We start from the raw sequence: 15609 nt of genomic DNA, 5'->3' as shown, positions 1-15609 counted from the left end.
TCAAACTGCTTTTGTCACCTTGTTCTAGACTACAACTCACTTTGTATGAGGACGAGACATGGGTTCATTCCCTAAGTCTCACTGTGACGGTTAGGGTGTCTTTCGTTCACCAATGACTGGTCCGCTTCATTGGGGTGAGTCGGCCGTGTCTCCGCCTGCCCCGAGCCCTCCGTGCCTTTCCCTACAGCGGCCTCCACGACCCCGGCCCCCAGCTCTGCCTGCATGTCCGTGACCCCCGCCCCCAGTTCTGCCTGCCGGTCTGGCCTCAGCGCACTCCAGCCCCAGGGGCCTGACCTCTGCGACGGAGGGAGACAGGCGGGCGAGAACTTAGGACTGCCTCCCGATCTCTTTTAATTTGCTTCTCACCAAATCTTAAGTTCGTGGCAGCAGATTGGGTTCCTTTTGTTCTCCTACCCCAGCGGCTGCTGGATTCTGTCTGGCCCAGAATGGTGGTGGAGAGCTGGCGGCTGGCGGGGGGACGGCAAACGACGGCTGCGGTCTAAATCCTGCCGCCAGCGGTTTTTATTTGACCCCAAGCTAAGAATGTTTTTTCAGTTTTCAATGGCTGGGAAGAAAAATCAAAAGAATCTTTCATGACATGAAAATTCTGTGAAATTCAAATGTCAGTGCCCTGACTGGAGTTTTCCTGGAACAGAGGGGAACCCTCTGCTTCACCGGCCACCTACAGCTGTGTTCACCACGCAGGCCATGTTGAGGAGCTGTGGCACAGACCCCGTGACAGGCAAGGCTAGGAGTATTTGCTCTCTGGCCCTTTGCTGAAAAAGTCGCCAGCGTTGTGCCCTGGATGAACGGCAGCCTCATACCTGGTCCCACGTGTTGTCATTCCTCCACTGACTGTCTCACGGGGGTTCCTGTCTCGTGGTCAAAGCTGGAGTTCTTAAAACCTTGGTGGTGGTGCCCACACTGCCCAGCCCCTGCCGCCCTGCCCTGTCCATGCTCGCTGACTTCGCGCCAGCCACACAGTGGCCTCCTGGGCCCCACCTCAGGGCCTCAGCACCGACTCTTCCTGAACTGGAATGCTCTTCCGGACAGGTCTGCCTGTCTCACCCTTTACCTCTGCAGATCTTTGCCCAGATGCCATCTGTAGAGGGGGCGTGGCTCTTTCTGGCCTTTCCCTACGGAGCAGTAGCCCCCCCGCCCCATCTCCCAGCCTCAGTCTTCTCTGACATTGACCTGTTTGTGGTCAGCCTCTCGGGGCAGGAGGAGCGCTCCAGGGGAGCAGGGCCTCCTCTCCCTGTGTGGTGATGGACAGTGCCCAGCGCTGAGAAGAGCACTGGCTCCCTGCGTCTTGGTGGGTGGGCTGACTGCGTCCCCACTGCGGCCTGGCACTGATCTGAAACAGATAGAAAAGCTTCCCCTGGCAGGTGGCGACAACCGTTCCCCAAGGGCCTCACCAGTTCCACCTCCCTCCTTCGTCCGCGTGCACTTCTCACACCGCAGACTGGCTGGGTGTGCCTGCTCTGACCTCTTCCAGGAAGGGTTTGAACGGCTTTCGTTCCACATCTCACTGACCCCATGGACATGAATCTGAGAAAACTCTGCAAGACAGCGGAGGTCGGAAGAACCTGCCGTGCTACAGTCCACGGGGTCACAGAGAGACACGACTGAGGGACTGATAACATAACTTAAATGCCCAAACGGGGCACCGCGGGCCTGAAATGGGGCACCGCGCTCGTGAGACACACCGGCATAAACCGTACCGTTCAGTGAGTCGGGCCACCTCGTGACCCTGTCAGCAGCTGCAGGCCGTTCATGTTCCTGCAGTACCAAACCCTGGATGAGCACTTTCTGTGAGCCCAAGATGCTGGACTTTCGTTTTAATTTAAGCAACAGAAGCGCGAGCGCCTGTGTTTTAACTGAGTTCTGAGCATAGACTTGAAGCCCCAGGAAAGAGGGAGGGTTCTGTCTCCTGCCTGATGCTGGGTGCTGTGTGCAGTCCACGTTTAGGCAATGTATGGAGTAAAGAGCGACCAGCCACCTGCTTTGAGGCTACCAGGGCAGAGGACTGACTGACCTGCAGCACCCTCGTGGCTCTCTGTCCACATGGGCTGCACTGTGGCCCTTGGAAGGGGTTCACCGCACGCCAGATTCTAAGCCCAGCTCAGGACGTGAGGTTGATGGTGTCACGTGTGGAAGCCGCTGGGCACCCTGCCGTGGTGACCACATCAAGGGTCCTGATGGCCAGGCCTGAAGTGACAGGGTGGCTGTGCCATGGAGCCCCGTCTGCATAGGGGTTTGGGGCAGACACCCGCCTGTCTCCGGCTGAGTCCTAGAGTCCCCGGCTCCCCCTTGCTGAAGTGTGGGTCTTTGTGGCTCTGGGACCTTGAGAACGGCCCCCGCCATTGTCCTCAGCACAGGTCCTTGCCTTCCCTTTGGGACAGCAGGAATGCTGTGTGTGTGTGTGTGTGTGTGTGTGTGTGTGTGTGTGCAGGAGGGGAAAACTGCCAGCAGTTCAGGTGAGAAGACCCCAGGTGGGCCCAGGGGGAAGGGCAGCCATCCGTCCGGCTATAGGAGGCAGCTTTGGGTGTCAAGCACCTGCCAGACCTCCACCGTGTTGTCCCCGTTGTCCTGGAAGCGCCACCCCCACCCCAGGCAGATGGTAGCATCCTTGCTCCTCTGGGGAGGAAGACCGCAGCTGGAGGCGGTGTCCCCGAGGGGACGGAGCCGGCAGGGTGGAGCGGGGTCACACGAGGTCTGGGAGCCTCGAGGTGGTCTCAGGAGGCAGTTCCGGGTGGCCCCCCATGTTAGATGTGGGTCGGGGCTGCTGGACAGAGCGGCCCGGACAGGAAGGGGCTCGGGAGTTTGTCCAGGTCTTAGGTTTTGCTCTGGGCCCGGATGGGCAGGGGCTTGGGAACCCCTCCGAGGACCACCCTCTCCCGGCAGGCATCAGCGGGTCACCTGGGGGCCCCACATGGCTCTTCAGAACTGGACCCCGGAGTCCCTCTGCACACTGACCCCAGCTCCTCACCTGGGGGGCCTGCCCCAGCCTCCCAGGAGCTGGCGCGCTTGCAGGTTGGGAGGAGTGGGGGCGCTGGAGGGCAAAGGGGCGACGGGCAGCCTGGGGTGGGGGGTTTCCCCGGCGCGCTGTGGCCACCGGTTCCGCTGGGGGTGATGTCCCCAGGGTTTTGGGGGGACGAAAAGGGGCGTGGCAGAGGGGTGGGGGTAGAGTGAGACCCCTTGGGTCTGGGCTGCTGGCGGGAGGGAGGCCCGTCAAGGCCGCAGACCTGAGCCCGCTGCCCACAGCCCGGAGCCTGCCTGCCCGCCTTCCCACAGCCCCGCGGCTGCCCTCCTCTAGGCTCCACGCCCCAGGAGGCCAGGGGGAGGGGGCAAGTCCCAGTGCCACCCCGACGCAGGCCCCCAGGCCTCCCGGGGCGGGTGAGGCCGGGAGTGGGCCCCAAAGGAAGCGCCTCTGCGGCTTCCACTTCTCCACGCCTGGCGTTTTTCATCGTCACTCGCGCCCTGCTGTCGGCTGCTTCCCGTGGTTTTCCTCTGGGTGGAGGGGGCCCAGGGCCAGGCGAGGCCGTCCTCCTTTGGGGCTGAGGAGCTTCCAGGGCCTGCGCTGAGCCCCCGGGACCTCACAGGGACCGCGGGTGGCCCTTGACTCTGCGCAGGAGGCCATGCTGCTGTCGTGGTGCTGCCAGCCTGGGAAGCGGCGGCCAGAAGCCAGCGGTCCAGAGGCCCGAGCATAGGGCGGTTGTGCCAGGAACACTGACCCTGAGGCCCGTCCCACCCTGAGCTGGCATCGCGAGGGGCTGGAGTGACAGCGTGCCAGCGTCCCTGGATGGGGCAGAGGGGGACCGCGAGCTGGGGGTGGTTGGGGAGCTGCATCTGCCAGGTGCCCCCCAAACCCCGCGATCCTGCTTAGAAGACCGTGGGGGCCTGCCCAGGTGGGGACCCAAGGGTGGGACCACCCAGCCCCCTGAGAAGGTGAGGGCGAGGGGGCGCCGCAGAGGCTCAGGGGCTCCTGGGGCTCGCCGCTGGGCTTGGCCACTTCCTGGGCTGCAGACGAGGGGGCTTGAAGGGCTGCGGTGGCTGTGTTAGCAAGACCACTCGGGTGCGGGCGAGTCAGGGAGGGGACCCTGGCCTCTACAGGAGGCGCCCGAGGGCTTTAGGGGAGAGAGAGGCAGGACTCAGGAAGCACTTGGAGAGCAGCTGCAGGTGGGGTGCCTCGCAGGCGGTGGTGACCCCGGTGAGACTGGAGTGCAGGGGATCGGAACTGGACTCACCATTTTTGGGGAGAGAGGGCAGGGAAGCAGCAGCAAGTGCCGCAGTCAGGAGAAAGCAACGGCAGGCTGGGGCGGGCACGCGGAGTGCTCAGGGGCAAAGGCCCTGGGGCTGCGGACACGGGCCAGGAAGGAAGAGAGACGGACACAGAACGGCCCGTGGAGAGGCTGCGGCGATCCCAGCAGGCGTCCTTGGTGGGAGTGTGTGGGACGGAGGGCCCGGGGGCATGCCCAGGTGGGAGCAGGCCCTGACTGTGCTGACGGTTCAGGTGGGCTCAGGTGCCGGCCCCAGACGTCAGGCACCGGTCCCTGATGACTGGCTCTGTTTATTTTCCAAGGTAGAGGTAACTCAGGGTTTATGTGGGTAACTAGGATTTCTAGATTTAGCAGATCTAAAAAGTGTTGTTTACCTGATTTAAAATGTAACTGCGCGAACTGTGTTTCATCTAGAAGCCTGATCTTAACAGGAGGGCCGTCCCGATTAACAGTCCAGCCAACACGGAAAGAAAAGTGGAGAGCTATGTATGACCACACCCCCTCTAAAGGAGAACTTTGAAAACAATTAGACATATATCTGGCCCGGTGTTACATACAAGGCTGTTAATTAAAATTTTTTTACTGTATGTACTTTTCTCAAATCTACTGTTTTCACTTAACAGAATAGCTTCTTCCACGCGGATGATGGCTGCTCAGGGTCACGTTAATGCGGAGCACCTTGTGGGCGGATGCCGGCCATCCTGACCCCGCTCGTCAAGAGTTCCCTGAGGAGCACGGGGTTCTCGTGCTGTTTGCCTTTTGGTCACTTCTTCAGAAAACATTCCTAGCAGTGGTGGTTTTTTAAAAATTTTTTTAATGAAAATGTTACTGAGATAACTAGAAGTTCACTGGAATTCTGACAAATAATACAGAGGCGCCCTTGGACACCTTAGCCAGGATCCCCCAGTGGTAAGCAACATTTTCTGAAAAGAAAGTAGAAGATCCCAACCAGGACAGCGGCGCTGGTGCAGCCACTGATCTCATTCCAGCTTCCCTAGTTTTACTTTACTTGCACGTGTGCGTCTGTGTGTGTGTGTGTCTCTGTGTGTGTGTGTCTGTGTGTGTCTGTGTGTCTGTGTGTGTGTGTGTGTGTGTGTCTGTGTGTGTGCATCTGTGTGTGTGTGTGTCTGTGGTAAATTCTGCACAGTGTTATCAGCCAGGTTGGTTTGAGAAATCTCCAACAAGATGCTGAAGAGTCCCAATAAGGATTGTTATTTTGTCCTTTTATAACCACACTGCCCCACCTTGTCCCCAAACCCCGGAAAGGCAACTGCTGATCTGTCCTCCCTTCCAAAAGCTTGTCATTTTAGTGTTCCTTAGATCAAAGTGCCAACATCCGCTGGATCATCGAAAAAGCAAGAGAATTCCAGAACATCTACTTTTGCTTCATTGACTACACTAAAGCCTTTCACTGTGTGGATCACCACAAACTGTGGATAATTCTGCAAGAGATGGGAGTACCAGACCACCTTACCTGCCTCCTGAGAAACCTGTATGCAGGTCAAGAAGCAAGAGTTAGAACCAGATATGGAGCAATGGACTGGTTCCAAATTGGAAAAGGAGTACATCAAGGCTGTATATTGTCACCCTGCTTATTTAACTTCTATGCAGAGTGCTGCTGCTGCTGCTGCTGCTGCTGCTAAGTCGCTTCAGCTGTGTCCGACTCTGTGCGACCCCAGAGACGGCAGCCCACCAGGCTCCCCTGTCCCTGGGATTCTCCAGGCAAACACTGGAGTGGGTTGCCATTTCCTTCTCCAATGCGTGAAAGTGAAAAGTGAACGTGAAGTCGCTCAGTCGTGTCTGACTCGTAGCGACCCCATGGACTGCAGCCCACCAGGCTCCTCCGTCCATGGGATTTTCCAGGCGAGAGTACTGGAGTGCGGTGCCATACATCATGAGAAACGCTGGGCTGGAAGAAACACAAGCTGGAATCAAGATTGCCGGGAGAAATATCAATAACCTCAGATATGCAGATGACACCACCGTTATGGAAGAAAGTGAAGAGGAACTAAAAGCCTCTTGATCAAAGTGAAAGAGGAGAGTGAAAAAGGCGGCTTAAAACTCAACATTCAGAAAACGAAGATCATGGCACCTGGTCCCATCACTTCATGGCAAATAGATGGAGAAACAATGGAAACAGTGAAACACTCTATTTTGGGGGGCTCCAAAATCACTGCAGATGGTGACTGCAGCCATGAAATTAAAAGATGCTTGCTCCTTGGAAGGAAAGCTATGACCAACCTAGACAGCATATTAAAAAACAGAGACATTACTTTGCCAACAAAGCTCCGTCTAGTCAAAGCCATGGTTTTTCCAGTAGTCATGTATGGATGTGAGAGTTGGACCAAAAAGAAGGCTGAGCCCCAAAGAATTAATGCTTTTGAACTGTGGTGTTGAAGACTCTTGAGAGTCCTTTGGACTGTAAAGAGCTCCAACCAGTCCATCCTAAGGGAAATCAGTCCTGAATATTCATTGGAAGGACTAATGCTGAGGCTGAAGCTCCAATACTTTGGCCACCTGATGCGAAGAGCTGACTGATTGGAAAAGACCCTGAAGCTGGGAAAGATTGAAAATGGGAGGAGAAGGGGATGACAGAGGACGAGATGGTTGGATGGCATCACCGACTCAATGGACGTGAGTCTGAGCAAATGCCGGGAGATGGTGAAGGACAAGGAAGCCTGGCGTGCTGCAGGCCATGGGGTTGCAAAGAACTGGACACGACTTAGTGACTGAACAACAAGAAAGATGAAATCAAGAGGTTGGGAACCTTTTGGGACTGGCTATTCTGCTCAGCAAGGGGTTTCCGAAGTGGTTCTAGTGATAAAGAACCCCTCTGCCAAGGCAGGAGATGTTGAGACACAGGTTCAGTCCCCGGGTCTGGAAGATCCCCTGGAGGAGGGCATGGCAACCCACTCCTGTATTCTTGTCTGGGGAATTCCACGGACAGAGGAGCCTGGTGGGACACAGTCCATAGGGTCGCAAAGAGTCTGACAGGACTGAAATGGCGTTGGCATGCTGTTTCCCTGGAGACTCATCCGCCTGGCCTGAGTGTTGCTGCCCATCCCTCAGGCTGCTCGGGAGTGTTCCCTGGTGTGGATGGGCCACTGTTTGTTCTAGCATCAGCCTGTGGTGTGGCTGGACCACGGTTGGCTCAGCCATCTCCAGTTGAAGGACATCTGTGTTGATTCCTGTTTGGGTCTATTCCAAATAAAGATCCTAGGGATGTTTGTGTGTGTATGTGTTTGGTGTGAAGAGCAGTCTTCAGTTCTCCGGGGTAAATAACCAGAGGGTGCCTTCCGGGTCACGTGGGCCTGCATGTTTGGATTCTGAGGAAGCTGCCAGGTCCTGCCTCTTCACGTTCTCGCTGGCAGGCATCAGTGATCTCGTCTCTCCACATCCTTGCCGGCGCCAGTTGTGGCCATGACTTTCCACTCTGTCGCTGTGATGGGGTGATATCTCACTGTGCTTTAGAGGCTGATGCGAGGTCTCAGTCCCCGGACCAGGGATCGAACCCTTGCCCGCTGCAGCGAACGCTCGGACTCCTAACCACTGGGAGGCCGCCAGGGAAGCCCCTACTGGTACTTAATTGACATCTGTGTATGTTTTCCTTAAAATGTCTCTTCATATCTCTTGCTGATTTTTAAAGCTGGATGACTTATTTTTTTACTGCTGAGTTTTTAGGGTTTTTGTATATTCTGTACACTAGTCCTTTGTCAGACAGAGGGCTTGCTTTTCCTCCTACAGAGCAAGTGGTAAATTTCAATGGGATCTGCTTTACCCGTATTTTCTCTTACGTCTTTTGCCTTTGGTGTCGAGTTAAGAGTTTTGTCCCGGCCCTAGATCCCAAAGATCTACTACTGCATTTTTCCGAAATGGTTTCTAGCTTTACGTTACAGCTCATGATCCATTTTGAGTTTTGTGTAAATTGTGAAATCCTTGGCTTTCCTTCCCCTCTTCCTCCCCGCCACTTCCCTCCCCGACCCATGCGTGTCTAATTGTCTTTGTTTAGTCCTTCAGTCATGTCCTTCTCTTTTGCGACCCCATGGACTGTAGCCTGCCAGGCTCCTCTGTCCATGGGATTTGCCCACAAGAGTACTGGAGTGGGTTGTCCTGCCTCCTCCAGGGGATCTTCCCGACCCAGGGACTGGACCCACAGCCTGCAGCTCCTGCTCTGCCAGGCGAACTCTTTACCACTGCCCCGCCTGGAAACCCATGCACATCCAATCGCTCCAGCACAACTGGCTGAAAGCGCCGGCTGTCTTTCCTTCATCAAAATGCTTTTACACGTTCGTCAAAAATCACTTGGACACAGTTGTGTGGGTCTGTTTCTGGGTTTTCTGTTTCTGGGTTTTTGTTCTGTTGATCTGTGTGTCTGTCCCTCCGCCAGTACCACAGTCTTGATTACCATAGCTTCCCTGGTAGCTCAGCTGGGAAAGAGTCTGCGTGCAATTGAAGGAGACCTGGGTTCGGTTCCGGAGTTGGGAAGATCCCCTGGAGAAGGGATAGGCTACCCACTCCAGTATTCTTGGCTTCCCTGGTGGCTCAGACTGTAAAGAATCCGCCTGCAGTGTGGGAGACCTCTGTTCGATCCCTGCGTCGGGAAGATCCCTTAGAAGAGTGCCTGACGACCCCCTCCAGTATCCTTGCCTGGAGAATCCCCATGGACAGAGGAGCCGGGGGGCTGCTGTCCACAGGCACAGGACGTGCGAGTGTCAGAGTTGCGTTGATGAGTGCCTCCACTTTATTCTGCTTTTCAAAATCGTTTTGGCTATTATAGTGCTTTGCCATTCTGTACACATCTGAGGATAATCTTGTCTGTATCTACAAAAAACCTTGCTGGAATTTTGATAGGATTTGTGTTATCTTGTATATCCATTTGGAGAGAATTGGCATTTTCACTATTTTTAGTCTTATAAGCATGAAAGTGGTATGGCTCTCTGTTTATTTAGATCTGTGATTTTTAAAATCAGCATTATGTTATTTTCAGAATTTTAACTTTATTCTGAAACATTGTAGGTAGTGTTATGTTTTTAATTCCAGTGTCTTTGTGTTCATTGCTAGTATGTAGAAATATAATTGATTTTTTAAAAAATTGCTTATATTGTATTCTGAGACCTGCCTGAACTCATTATTTCTGGGAATTTTATGGATAGATTCCTTGGGATACTCTACTAGATAATCATGTTATCTGCAAATAAAATGCAGGTGGTTTTCTTTCTTCATTTTGGAGTTAAATGCATTTCTTCCCTTTTCTTATCTTATTTTTAAAGAACTGGTTGCCCCCAGGCGTGTGGGGTCTTCTTGCACCGGGGGTTGGACCCGTGTCCCCTGCATCGACAAGCGGGCTCTAACCCCGGCAGCACCGGAGACGCCCCTCCTCGGGTTACTGCCCCGCGTGATGCTCCCAGCCTGCCTGGGACTGAGTTAAGGCGGTGAGGGGAGCGTGCTTCCCTTCTTCCCAATCTTAGGAGAAGGCATCCAGTCTCTCACCACGAAATATGTTAGTTATAGTTGAGATCACTCCCCTCTATCACTGCTTTTCTGAGAGTTTTTATCATGTTGCAATGCATGTTGAATTTTGTCAAACTGCCTTTTCTGAATTGATTGATATCATGTAATTTTTCTACTCTAGCTTGCTAATACGTTGGACCACATTACTTTTGGATGTTGAACCATCCTTGCAGCCTTGGAATAAATCCCACTTGGTCATGGTGTATAATTTTTTTTTACACATTGCTGAATTCTATTCACTAATACTTTGTTGAGGGTTTTTGTGTCTATATTCATGAAGGACTTTGGTCTGTAGTGCCCTTTTTGGATACTGTCTTTGGTTTTGGTATTAGACAATTCTAGCTTCCTCGTTGTTTGAGTTTTAAATTATGAATTCAACTTCACTAATAGTTATACGACTCTTTAAGTCATCTGTTTTGTTTTGAGTGAATAGTGGCAGTTGGTGTTTTTTAAGAGATTAGTTCATTTCATCTCAACTGTCAAATTTTCTCTGTAGAGTTGCTCATGTTGTTGTTTAGCCTCTAAGTCACTTTGGACTCTTTGCGATGCTACGGACGGGAGCCCACCAGGCTCCTCTGTCCACGGGATTCTCCAGGCAAGAATACTGGAGTGGGCTGCCATCTCCTCCGCTGGGGGACCTTCCCGACCCGGGGACTGAACCCGGGTCAGCTGCAATAGCAGGCGGACTCTTCAGCACTGAGCCACCAGGGGAGGTCCAGAGTTGCTCATATTTGCTTATTATCCTTTTACTGCGTGTGGGGCTCATAGTGGGGCCCCTGTTTTCCCCCTAATATTATTAACTTAGCTTTCTTTTCTGCCTTCTGCTTTGTATGAGGGTTCTCCAGAGAAACAACCAATAATGTGTGTGTGTGTGTGTGCGTGTGTGTGTATTTTAAGCAATTGGCTCATGAGATTGCAGAGGCTTGGTGGGTCCAAGATCTGATCAGAGAGGCTGGAGGGTCAAAGTTCAAGTCCAAAGGGAGTCTGCCATGGAAATCAGGAAGAGCTGATGCTACCAATGAAATCAGAAGACAGTCCGCTGGAGAATTTACTCATGCATGGAGGAGGTTAGCCTTTGTTCTCTTTGGTCTTCTACTGACGGGACAGGGGCTTTCCAGGTTGCTCGGGGGTAATGAGTCCCCTGCCAATGCAAAAGGTTCAGTCCCTGGGCCGGGAAGATCCCCTGGAGAAGGGAATGGCAACCCACTCCAGTGTTCTTGCCTGGGAAATCTCACGGACAGAAGAGCCTGTGGGCTACAGTCCATGGGGTTGCAGAGTCAGACTCGGCTGAGTGACTGAGCGCACGAATGATTGGACAACGTATTCTATAGGATTTCAATCCTTTCACATTTCTTGACGTTTGTTCTATGACCCAGGATGTGGTCTATCTTGGTCAGTGTTCCATGGATGCTTGAAAAGGATGTTTATTCTGCTGCTGTTTGGTGGGCAGTTCTATAAATGCCCTTTAGGTCCTGTTGCTTGGTGATGGTTTTGCCTTCTTCTAAATCTTGCTTGACTCTGTGTAGACATCCCATCATTTGCTGACAGTGGAGTCAATGGGGGACAATGGAAGTCCCTAAGTAAGAGCTATACTTTTAGATTTGTCTATTTCTTCTTTCAGCTCTATTATATTTTGCTACACACACACACACACAAATACACACACACACACATATATATATGTGTATTTTTTTTGGCCACACCATGCGGCAAATGGTATCTTAGTTGTCCATCCAGGGATTGAACCGACACCCCCTGCGTTAGAAGTGAAGTCTTAACCACCAGACCAGCAGGGGAGCCCCACTTTGCACGTTTCTAACTCTGCTGTTTGGTGTGTGAATACTTACAGTCATCACGTCTTCCAACTGCATTGATTCTTTTAGCACTGTGCGACAGTCCTCTTTGATTCTAGCCGTTTTCTTTGCTCTGCAATCTATTTTATGTGATTTTAATATATAATAAACGATAGCTTGATAATGCATTCAGTTCAGTTCAGTCGCTCAGTCGTGTCCGACTCTGCGCGACCCCACAGACGGCAGCCCACCAGGCTCCCCCGTCCCTGGGGTTCTCCAGGCAAGAACTCTGGAGTGGGCTGCCATTTCCTTCTCCAGTGCAGGAAAGTGAAAAGTGAAAGTGAAGCCGCTCAGCTGTGTCCGACTCTTCGAGACCCCATGGACTGCAGCCCCCAGGCCCCTCTGTCCCTGGGATCTTCCGGGCGAGAGTCCTGGAGGGGGGCCATCGCCTGTCTGCAGTCCCTTCACTATCCCCATTTCAAAACCGGAAGTGCCCAGGTCTTTCTTAGACGTGCGTTTAGCCCCACATCGGACAGTGTGACAGGTGCTGCTTCAGCCCCCCAGCGTGACATAAGAGGGTCATGATGAGAATGTTGCATTTCCCTCTGTTTCTCCCATTCTGTGATTTTTCTTACCTTTCTGAGGGTTTAAGCCTTCTGGTATCATCTCTGTTTGAAGAACTTTACCGACTCTTTCGGGGTAGTTGTGCTAGTGACAAGTCCTTTCCGTTTTCTTCGTCTGTGGGTGTCTCTGTTTCCCCTCCCTTCTCTTTTTGGCTGTGCTGTGTGGCAAGGGGGTCCCAGCTCCCCGACCAGGGATCAAACCTAGGCCCTTGGCAGTGAAGTGCAAAGCCCTAACCACTGGACAGCCAGCTAAGCCCCTCTCCTTCATTCTTTTTTTTTGTTTTGTTTAAATTTTCTTCCTCTTCCCCAGCTGAGGCTCTGGCTAACGTTGTTTATCCTCTGGGTCTCCGTTGCCCGTGGGCTTTGCTCTGGTTGCTGTGAGCAGGGGCTGCTCTCTAGCGCGCTGTGCGGGCTTCTCACTGCAGCGGCTGCTCTCGCTGTCGCACGACTCAGCAGCTGTGGATGAGACTCGAGTGCACAGGCTCAAGGACTGTGGCCCGTGGGCCTAGCTGCTCTTCGGCCAGTGGGGTCTCCGGCAGGGGAGACTGAACCAGCGTCTCCAGCGTTGGCAGGCAGAGTCTTCACCGCTGAGCCACCAGGGAAGCCCCGCTTCATCCTGAAGCGTTTTTCGCTAGATATGCAGTTCCTGGTTGACAGTCCTTTCCTTCCAGCATTTGAAAAATGTGGCGCTTCCTTCTGGCCTCTGTGGTTTCTGATAAAAGCCAGTGTTATTCCGGTTGCTCTTCCCTTATAGGCAGTGTATTAGTTCTGTCTGCTTTCAGGAGGTTTTCGGTTGTGTTTTCACTTGTATTTTTTGTTTTCCTTCAGCCTGTTTTCTTTTGGCTGCTGAGACTGGGTAATTTCTCCTATTCTATTCTCTAGTTCATAGACTTTCTGTCATGACACAACTCATTGTGTTATTGAGCCCATTCAGTGAGTTTTAAATTTTGGTGTATTTTTCAGTTCTGTGATTCCATTTGACTTTTTAATAGTTTGTTTCTATGAAAGAAGATTTTCTATTTTTCTACTTGTTTCAGGATAGTGTGTGATTGGTTATAGAGGCGTTTTTGCGGCAGCTGCTTTGCAGTCTCTCTCAGCACCTGATTCGTTTCACTATTGGTATCTGTTGATCGTTTCCCTCTCCTGTGGGTTCTTTCTCTTTTAGTACGTGCTCTTTCTGTCTATTCACTTTGGCTGTGCTGGGCTTTTCTCTGGTTGCGGCGAGCAGGGCCGCTCTCTCGCTGTGCTGTGCATGCTTCTCATTGCGGCGGCTTCGCTTGCAGAGCGCAGGCTTGGGCGCAGGGGCTTCGGTAGTGTTGGTTCCCAGGCTCTGGAGTCATGGCGCGTGGACTTAGCCGCTCAGTGGCATGTGGGATCTTCCCGGATCCGGGATTGAACCTGTTTGCTGCACTGACAGGCAGGTTCTTTACCAGTGAATCACCAGCGCAGCCCTTTTCCCAATTTTAAAAATTGTATTTAGTTGGGGGAGCGGGAAGAGGTGAGTCTAAATCATCTACTCTCTGGTGTTAGGATGTTTAATTTTTTAATTTATGTGATTACTCAGTGTATTTTAAGACGGCTTTGCAAGAAAGCAAAAAAAGTGAAAGTGGAGTCGCTCAGTTGTGTCCGACTATTTGGGACCCCGTGGACTGTAGCCTACCAGGCTCCTCCATCCGTGGGATTCTCCAGGCATGAGTACTGGCGTGAGGGTGCCGTTGCCTTCTCCAGAGGATCTTCGCGACCCAGGGATTGAACCTGGGTCTCCCGTATTGTAAGTGGATGCTTAACCATCTGAGCCATCAGGGAAGACAGCTTTATAGGAATATAATTCACGTGCCCTACACTTCGCTCCTTTGAAATGTGCGATTCGAGGGCGTTCCCTGGCGGCCCAGCGCCTGGGACTTGGTGCCGTCCCTGCTGCGCCCGGGCTCCGTCCCTGGCTGGGGAGGTGAGGTCCTGCAAGCCACGTGGTGTGGCCAGGCCAAGCCAAGCTCGGTGGTTTCAGCTTATGCGCCTGGTTGTGCAACCCTTGCCAGAGGCAGTTTCAGAAGAAACGTCTTTCCCGTAAGAAACCCCACACCCACCGGCCTGACCACGGCCCCGGCGGCAGCTAATCTGCTCTGTCTCCACGGGCTCCCCTGGCCTGGACATGTCATGTGAATGGGGTCATGTGATCTGGGACGCTCTGTCCCTTTCACTCTGCAGAACACGACTCAAGATCCATCCCTGCTGGGGCCCACTTCAGCACTTCATCCCTTTTTACTGCTGAAAAGGGCCCCATCTGGGCTCCCCTGTCAGCTCAGTGGTACAGGTCGTGCCTGCCAGTGCAGCAGATGTGGGTTTGATCCCCAGGTTGGAAAGATCCCCTCGAGGAGGAAATGGCAACCCACTCAAGTATTTCCTGCTTGAAAAACTACCATGAGCAGAGGAGCCTTGCATGGTACAGTCCATGCGGTGGCAAAGACTTGGACACAACTCAGTAACTGAGCACTATAAGCTAATACTCCATGTACGCCAGGCTGGAGGAAGCACAAGCTGGAATCAAGGTGCCAGGAGAAATATCAATAACCTCAGATATGCAGATGACACCTTCCTTATGGCAGAAAGCGAAGAAGAACTAAAGAGCCTCTTGATGAAGGCGAAAGAGGAGAGTCATTAAACTGACTTAAAACTTAAAACTCCACATTCAAAAAACTAAGAGCATGGCATCCAGTCCCATCATTTCATGGCAAATAGGTGGGGAAATAATGGAAACAGTGAGAGACTGTTTTTTCTTGGGCTCCAAAATCACTGCAGATGGTGACTGCAGCCATGAAATGAAAAGATGCTTACTCCTTGGAGGGAAAGTTATGACCAACCTAGACAGCATATTAAAAAGCAGAGACATTACTTTGCCAACAAAGGTCCATCTAGTCAAGGCTATGGTTTTTCCAGTGGTCATGTATGGATGTGAGTTGGACCATAAAGAAGGCTGAGTGCCAAAGAATTGATGCTTTTGAACTGTGGTGTTGGAGAAGACTCTTGAGAGTCCCTTGGACTGCAAGGAGATCCAACTAGTGCATCCTAAAGAAAATCAGTCCTGAATGTTCATTGGAAGGACTGATGCTGGAGCTGAAGCTCCAATACTTTGGCCACCTAAAGGGAAGAGCTGACTCAATGGAAAAGACCGTGATGCTGGGAAAGACTGAAGGTGGGAGAAGGGGACAACAGAGGATGAGATGGTTGGATGGCATCACCGACTCAGTGGGGTTTAAGCAAGCTCCAGGAGATGATGAAGGACAGGGAGGCCTGGCGTGCTGCCGTCTGTGGGGTCACGAAGCATCGGACACAACTGAGTGGCTGACCAGCAGCAGCAGCATGCATGGAGAGACCACACTCAGACATGGATCAGCTGATGGACAT

General features: G+C 52.6%; 1 long non-coding RNA gene across 1 annotated transcript; it reads left to right on the top strand.

Moving 5' to 3' along the window:
- Nucleotides 1-4295: 4295 nt before the first annotated feature.
- LOC132659645 (uncharacterized) lies at nt 4296-7507 on the top strand. Its single transcript, XR_009600308.1, has 2 exons — nt 4296-5189; nt 5591-7507. It is a non-coding gene; the product is annotated as an uncharacterized LOC132659645 (long non-coding RNA).
- Nucleotides 7508-15609: the final 8102 nt, after the last annotated feature.

Source organism: Ovis aries, chromosome 3 (assembly GCF_016772045.2).
Source record: "Ovis aries strain OAR_USU_Benz2616 breed Rambouillet chromosome 3, ARS-UI_Ramb_v3.0, whole genome shotgun sequence".
Taxonomy (NCBI): Eukaryota; Metazoa; Chordata; class Mammalia; order Artiodactyla; family Bovidae; genus Ovis; species Ovis aries.
This window is presented reverse-complemented; position numbering and strand designations above follow the sequence as displayed.